An 8,855-nucleotide genomic window follows, 5' to 3' on the forward strand; every position below is an offset into this window, starting at 1 on the left:
TAAGCATCAAATTGTTACCTGGGTAGTCAGTAAAGGCACGGTATTAAAAAGCCGAAGGCGGCGGGTTTGATTCCCGGTCCGGTCGAGGGAATCCTTCGGTTTGGAAGTTTTCTCGACTTCTCTAGGCATAGAGTATCATTGTGCTTGCCACACAATATACAAATCCATGCATTGGTATTGTCATCGAAAGCTCTCAATTAATAACTGTGAAAGTGCATTTAGAACACTAAGTTGAGAGCACGCAATAATCTAATATGCACTAACAATAATCTTGAAATGCGAATAAGAAGAAGAGGAAGATACAGCAATTATTCAATCTAAGGCTGAATTAAAATCGATTAAACAACACTTGTTAAGCCTCAAATTGTTACCTGGGAACCCACATTTTCATAAAAATACGTACTTTTGTGGATGTTTTCTCAACAATTGTGCTTACTTAAAAAAATTACCATCAGGTATGAACACATTCTTAAAAGTTTCAGCCTAATTTTTAAAAGGTGTGAATCTCACAATAACGAGGAAGGGGTCGAGGGGATCGGAATCTACACACATAGCAATAACTACTTTTACATGAGACGTAATCTATATTGGACGTAAATCATGGATCGTAAAGAAACATTTCATGTTAAATTAAGTGTTTTCAAACCGAAACATAAGCAAGTTGACGAAGAGAACGTTTGAATTGATTTTCTCGTTTCTTTCAACTGATTCTTATGTCAATAGGGCCACTTACATGTGTCGGTCTCAGGGAACCGAAATTTACATGACTTTTTCGTAGTGTGTACGTTTAAAGTTAGTTTAATTACTTATGGAAAACTCAGACTAACATTAAATATAATTCAATAACTCAACAGAAAAGTTTGCAATCCTTAAGGAAGGTATGAACCACTTCAGAAAAGGTTGGACTCCGTTTGTAAAATTTAAGATCAAAAAAATGTTGGTTCATTTCGGAAAACTTTCTACACTTTTAGGAAAGATAGGTTACCTAAACAAGATTGTGTCCTAAATGCCAAAGTAGTTGACAAAAATCTGTGGCTCACGTAGGAAAATGTCAAACCCACTCTGACAGGTTTGGATACAGTTCGGAAATAGTTTAATCAATGCATTAATCCTAGGATTAATTCAGGAAAGGGATTAAATCAGCTAATGTGGTCACACTCCAGAAAATTCTTTAAAACTTGGGTTCGGAATATTTTGGATCACTTCAGGAAAATTTAGACAAATTTGAAAAGTTTAGACTCAGTTAAAACAATGTTGATGACTGATTCGAAAGTTTAAACTCACTTAAAAAAAGTTCAGACTCAGTTTTAAAAAGTGTTACCTCAATTAAGAATTTCCTGATTTGTGAATATTTGGTCTCAGTTCTAAACCAATTTGGAAAATATTGAATTTTTCTCGGAAATTATTAAATCCCTGTAGAAAAAAATGAATCATTAAGTAGCATTGCAGCAGGTTTGTAAGTTAATAAATTTACATCGAATGCGAAAATTGGGCAACTACGGTGGGCTGGGTACATCGTTACAATATCGGATAACGACCCAATGAAAATGGTTCTTGGTAGCGACCCGACTGGAACAAGGTGAAGATGTGCACAGCGAACAAGGGGGATCGACCAGATTGAAGGTGGCTTACCTAGTAAGTTGCCAAGCAAGATTAGGAATGATGTTCGATGAAATCCGTTTTCAACAACTGAAACCGGCTGATCCGATTTCAAGGACCTGGCATGCTGTACTGGTCTAGTACCAATTTATGTAAAAATTCTGTAAAAGAACAAGGTGATATTCCACAACATAATGAAATCTAGAAAAACGAGTATCAATACCCAAATGAATTAGCGATACTCGAGAAAAAAGGAACGATCAGCACCGCTGCATAGTTTCTAATTATTTAGTACTCTGAAGGTTTACTTTTTTGAATATTTCAAATAAATTACAGCTTTTTGTGTGTGTTTCATTTTCCACGTGAAAACCCTTTAATAATGTTTTTTGTGGTTTATGACACTGATTATTAAGATCCCATTGTCATTATTCATCTTTTCATCTCTCCCTGATCTTTCTATAGCCTTTGCTTGAATCTTTCAGAACAGAAGGACTCTATTTTTTTACAATCTGATGTTGAATCAAACGGTTTACAAGTTGTGTAGTTTTTTCTTGACTCCATCCGTCGTTCCACGGATACTGAAAGCTACACGGAAAAAAGTTTTCATGTAGTTTCCATTGGGAATGCACATAATATTTTTCCATCAACAAAACCAATAATATCTATCTGCATTTCACATAACATTTATGTGATCACATGAGTTCTATATGATAAATCACTTAAATTTCATTTGACACATAAGGTTCATGTGAATTTTTGGTGCAATTCCCAATTATGTTATCACATGAAGGTTATGTGAAATTCTAATGAATATTTTCCATTTGATATGTGATTTATTCTTTGAGTGTAGGATTGGATACTTATTATTTTTCCACTGCTCGTTTTTTCGTGTAACCAAAAATGGATCGATTTTGATAATCTGTCATTTAATACTCAACGTAACGGTGTTTTAAGACTGTCAAGTATTTTGTCCAATATTTGCCATCTGTTCACGTTGGCTTCACAACAAAATGTACCATCATTAGGGTTGGCAATACCGGAGGCGTATTTCTAAAACGAGTTTTCCGGTATTGAAAAATCTTATACCGATAAAACCGGTAAATGCGATATTAGAAGGAACTAGAAAAAAAAAACTGCATAATTATAAGAAAATGTGTAAATGATTCAGTTAGAAATGCGCTCATTAAAGCTAGGCTTGTTCGTTAAGGTAAAATTTAAGAATGCAAAGAGCGTTTATCGTATTATAATTAGGACGTACAATACAAAGGGCATCTTCATATATTTGCCTTTCAAACCCGCAGCATCGTAGTTGGCAAATTCATGTTTAATAATTTTTTTCTGGAAGTTGCGAACTTTGACTGCTGCAGATGGAAGCTGCAAACTTTGACTGCTGCAACCGTCATTCAATTTTTTCCTTAACGATCAAACCATCGTTCTCTACATCAGCTGTATAATCCAGTCGATTCAGCTCCTCTCTTTGCTCGGCTTATGCATGTATTCCGTTGTCTTCCAAATCAATAAAACGACGAAGAATTTCAAGCGAATGCTTTATCAAAGTAGACCACGATGTCTTGAAGAATACTCCAAAATAGAGAGGGTCTGGTATAAGAGAGGAGCGGATTTAAAACAAACTGCCTTGGCAACCTATGCCTAGGTGAATTCTAGCAACACTGCCAATGCAATCAAGATAGGCGCTGCTCGATTGGCTCTGGCTTTGACAGTTCGTTTGGCTCAAAACCAGCCAGTCCGCTCCTCTCTTATACTAAACCCTCTCTACTCCAAAGTCATTTGTCATTGAATGTAAATTATATTATTCTTTTGTTTTTTTTTTGTTTTAAATATCACAAACATTAATTTATTCATATTTCAGTCACTATGGTAAATATGTAAAAAAAAACAATGAAATAGGCTGGAAAAATCCAACAAAAATACCGAAAATACCGGTTTTTTATCGTAAAACAAATCCGGTATTTCGGTATTGTAAAATAGCACGGTAGGTTTCGATAAAACTGTTTAATCAACCCTAACCATCATTCGACTTATTGTCCCTCTTTGAATCAATTTACATTTTTTTCCCATTCATTATTTTGTCCCCCTTCTCATGATTTGACATTTTGTCCCAATTTGAGTAATACGACCTTTTGCCCATTCGACCTTTGCTCTATTCAACCTTTTGTACTTAAGTCCTTTTGTCAATTGGACCATATTATTTTGTCCCTCTTTAAATCATTAGACCTTTTGACTCCCTTCGCATCATTCGACCTTGTGTGATTTGAACTTTTGTCCATTCAACCTTTTGTCAATTCAACCTTTCATCCATTCGAACTTTTGACCCCTTTCTCATCATTCGACCTTTGTTCATTCGTTCATTTGTACATTCAACCTTTTGTGCACTCGACCTTTTGTACCCTGGATCTTTTGTCTTTGTAATTTTTGTGAAACAATCCCTGTTTCTTAGGAATTGATTAAAACATTATAGTTCATCTCAAACAAATACGATCCTCTGTGAAGACAATTCGAAAACAATTTGCACTGTTCAACTATTTCGCTGAATGCGTCGATATTCACCTCCCACAAAACGTCTTCTCCGGAACCAAAGATTCCTCCACTCCACCCCCTCAATCTCCCCCACCCCAACCATCACCCCCAAGGGGACATTGTTGCGCTCAGCTCGTTTTTGGAAGCTCGTTGTCATAATCAAGCAGCGCGTTATGGTTCACGATATGGCAGCCGGGGCCGCACCGAAGCGAAATATCCACATCAGCATCAAAGTTTCATTTCTTGGGCTCCACGTCTTTATAGTGGCATAGCAACGCGGCGAGTACCGCGGCCACCACCCCCCGACCGAACGGGCGCTGAATTATTTATACGCTTCGTGTATTAAAAATCCCACACGCCTCCCTGCGGCGACGGACGACGGCGGTGATGGCAGAAGCGCGCACATCGCAATTTAGTTTATGTGTATGTATAAGACGATTTTCAACCCTTTTTCTTATCAGCCCATCCTCCCCCAAGGAGCGCGTTGGCGGTCGTCATCACTACCGGTTTTCCTTGGATTGCGTATTTTTGTGTACACTTTTATGTACTCTCGGGTTTCGGAAAATATGTACTTGCGTGAAGTTTTCGCCCGTTTCCAGGGGGCTGCGTTTCGCATGTCCCTCCGTATACGGTATCTGTGAATGTGAATAGGTGGGTGTATGTATTTGCGATTTTTCGGGCCAAGGAGGAAGTTGCTTATGTACCGCACGATACGCCATCGATGTGAGTTTTATCAACGGGTTAATGGGGGGGGGGGGGGGAGGAAAGGGTTGCCGGGGGATGTCTTTGAGCAGGGGTATTTTCATTAGCCCATTCCAGCGTGGTATCGGTTGTTACGCACTTAGATTAATGTCTCCTTCCCCTCCGAGTTACTGTCCCTGTTTGCGTTCGGTAACGGGATTCTCTATGGTCTGTAATTAAGTTTGAGAAGCGTGGCTTTGATGCTACAGTGTCATTTTGCCAATATTAATTATGTTCATTTGTTTTCATCGCAACTGGAGGATAATTACGGTGGAAGAACCAACGAACTGGTTATTAAAAATTCAGAACACTTTAAATTTCTATGAAACATTCTGAACAATGCATACAAAACAAATGGCATGAACATCAAATGTAAGTGTGTATTTCTTACAGTAGCCCCTAGTATGCACCTTTGGAAATAGAAAAAGATCCATATGAAATAAGTGGCCTAATGGAGAAAGCGTTGGACTTCGGATCTGAAAATTGCAGGTTCGAGTCCTGTCCCGGTCGATGGATATTTTTTGTAAGCTAGGATTTTTTGCAAGATTAGAGACGGTTATTTATTATGTAAATTTCATTAATGAGAACTAGGTACTCATTAGGAACTAGGTAGGAAATGAGTCACAGAAAAAAGGTCATAATTTATAATCACATTGAGCAGACTCGATTTTTTAAATAATCAAGATATTTCTTTTATTGCTTCTGAAAGGAGCTCATTTCAAGAACAACATGTGAAAAGGGCATACAAGCTTTTTGTAAACAAACATTATTATGCCTTTATGGTTTCCCCTTCCCGATAATGTTAGTTTGCGTGGGCGACCCACGGTGGGCGAGAAGAGGGCCTACAAAGGTTTGTTTACAAAAAGCTTGTATGCCCTTTTCACATGTGGCTCTTGATTTCAGTATTTGAAAGGAAAACAATATAAATATTTTAGATTTCGCCAGACTGGTAGCGTGTTCACCAGACTTGTTCATCAAGCTAAATACATAATTTATTATCCTTGAAATTGCTGATTAGCTTTGTCCTGGAAATTGCAGATTTTTTTTTTAATTTGGAGTATTTCTGATACAAACTGGATTGTACATTTAAATTGTCAATAAATCAATAATGATTAGCTATTTGATTGAAATCGAATGTGCATAGAAATAAAAGTAGCTTACACCAACTGTCGAGTCAGGAAGTTTCTTGAGCATAATTTTACCTCAGTAAATCCCATTTGCAAGATATATGATTTTCATATTTTTTTTAGTACATTAAAGCTGATTAAATTTTTGATTTTTATAACCGAGTCAAACGTTACACCACATTGAACACAACGTTACATTTTATTTAATTAAGTTTGGGACACTTTCGCCATTGACCACTACTGAAACTTTCCACAAAAAAGTGTAATTAAAAATGTAACTGTAACCAGACCGGTAGTAAATGTTATGTCGATTATGTGAATAATTAATCGAAAACTAAGCTGTGATTGGTGATAACTGGCTCGTTCAAAAATGATAGATTCGATAACTGCTAAACGATAAAATGATAAAGAGATTATCGGATGTAAATGCTACGTTTGAAATAGCGAGTTGTAACGTGTTATAATAAAGGTTTTAGTGATACAAGGCCAATTGTGTTACATTGTTCTTGTACCAAGAAAACTTCTTATAGCTCCTTGATTCCCTAGTCTGGACATGGTATAACGATAACCGTTAACAAATATTTACATCGATGACCAAGTCGAAGCCATGTGGGTGGTGATGCACATTTGCACCCACCCCCTCCCAATAAGACTCGGATTACCATATAAACTATACATAAAAAGTCGTTTAGCCCCAGAATGTTTGACCCATGACCCATGAGTCAACGACCTCGAGTTCCCTCTGCGATGAACATTTCACAGGTGGTGAGGATCGTTTTGCAACACAGTTCTTTTTCGAGTCGAGCATTATCATGTTCGAACTGAAAAAAAAAGATCAGTTCAAGCTGAACAATGCATTAGGTCCTAAATAACATTGATCTATTATCTTCATCGACTTTTTCTTTCGTTAATAACTTGGATACAGAACCGTTTCATGTCGTGTTTGTCGAATTAGATGCTAGATAAAAGCTTCTTTTATAGATCTGAAAATACCTGGGAATGTCTTTACTTGGCCGTGGGGATACAATTCAATGTTCAGCTTGAGTTCTAGTCTTGGTAAGGTTTTGCTACGACCATGGCAAACCCTGCAAATGGCGTCCCTTCCTAATACTAGATGAAAAATTCCAAAGGGCCTCTCCGCTTTGATCGATTCTCTTCTTCGACTTTCTCTTTTTATAACCACAGTTATACAAACATATTTCGTGCTATTTTTGCCACATAGACTGATAAAGAACGTTCTCAGCTAGCATCCAGAACGTTAAATACAACAGGAATGCTTTTGCAGCTGAGTTATTAACTAAAGATAAACTCGATGAAGAGATCACAGTTGATAGGATCTTTTGAAATTTTCGTCTTTTGAAAAAAAAAATGATCTGTTCGTCGATTAATTCAAGCAACTTAGATTGATGTCCCATAATGCAAAATGTCCAAGATGTTTAGGGCTCTGACGCTTGATTGTTTTTTTGGATCCTTAAAATTTAAAAATCTTGAATAATTTTGAAAAAAAAATCTTAATGAATTAGTCATTTTCTGATGAACAACGAAAAGTCATATTTTTTTATTTAATTCCAAATTTTGTATCCATGACAGATACGTATTTTGACTACATTGTGTACAGTCCTTATCAGTATTCCTTATTGAAATTAAAAAAAAAAATTATTTTCCTTCTTTAATTGAATCTTGGATTATTATTTAGGTAGGTTCCGATTCTGCACGTTGTAGTTTAATTTTTACACCTGAGGTTAACATGTTTAGCTAGGGAATGAGTACTTAAGGGGGTTAGATGTCAATAGATTTTTAGTGGGAATGACACTTATGAACACTGTACATTGTAGCCGAAATACGTATGGAGGAACATGGAAAAAATGCTGCTAAGTGGAATCAAATGGAAAATAATAACCAATTTTTGCTCTTAAGTATTCTTATCGGTGACGTAAAAGTACATTCATTTACATATTGTTAATGGTATTGAAATAGTAAATTATCAAAATTAAGAGTAATACCTTCACTGATTTATAAAAAAAAATATGACATTTTTATTGAATTACATGAAATGCCAATCATTCTTCAAAAATTCTTGTGGAATTTTCCACAAAATTCTCCAGGAAGTCCCCTAGTAATTATCTTTGTATTCTCCCACAATTCTCTAGGAATTACCCTCAAAATTCCTTTTGAATACTTCAAGAAGTCGGCAAAACCTTTACTATTCTTCTCAGAATCCCCTTACTGTAACTTTCTTGAAACTATCCTCAGAATTGAAACTATCTTCAGATTAGATTCCATTTTCATTGACTTGGAATTCTTGTCAGGATGCCTTAAGAGTTTATGTTAGAATTCCCTTTAAATACGCATCAGACTTTTAAGAATTAATTTCAGATGCACCTCAGGAAAAAAAATTTAATATTTCTCAAATCTCTGTTTAAGAATTTCTGAGTTAGAACTACTTCGAAATTTTACCCATAACATCTTTTACTGTTTGCCAGGAACTCTCTTCTTGGGGCAGTTTCTCTTGGAACGCAGCCAAAAAAAAAGTAATTCACCTTAGAATTCCTTTGAAACTATCTTAAGATTCAGATTTTCTTGGAAAACTTTTCACAATTCTCTTGTCTGTATTTTCTTAGAATTGTGGTCAAAATTCTCTTGGAGTTGCCATAAGTCGAAAAGTATCCTCAAAGTTCCTTTAAAATACTTCTTGCACTTCGTTTAACGTTCTCCTGAACTTCGCTTCACATGGAATTTTCCTCTAATTATAATCACGAGTGAAATCTCAACTAATTTTGGCTAAATTTCTCCTCTCAAAACGCATGAAACAATTTTCAAAATTGCTTTGAAATTATTCTCGACATTCCT

Source organism: Ochlerotatus camptorhynchus, unplaced genomic scaffold (assembly GCF_037179485.1).
Source record: "Ochlerotatus camptorhynchus isolate MF236.1 unplaced genomic scaffold, CSIRO-AGI_Acam_v1.1 ptg000010l, whole genome shotgun sequence".
Classification (NCBI taxonomy): domain Eukaryota; kingdom Metazoa; phylum Arthropoda; class Insecta; order Diptera; family Culicidae; genus Ochlerotatus; species Ochlerotatus camptorhynchus.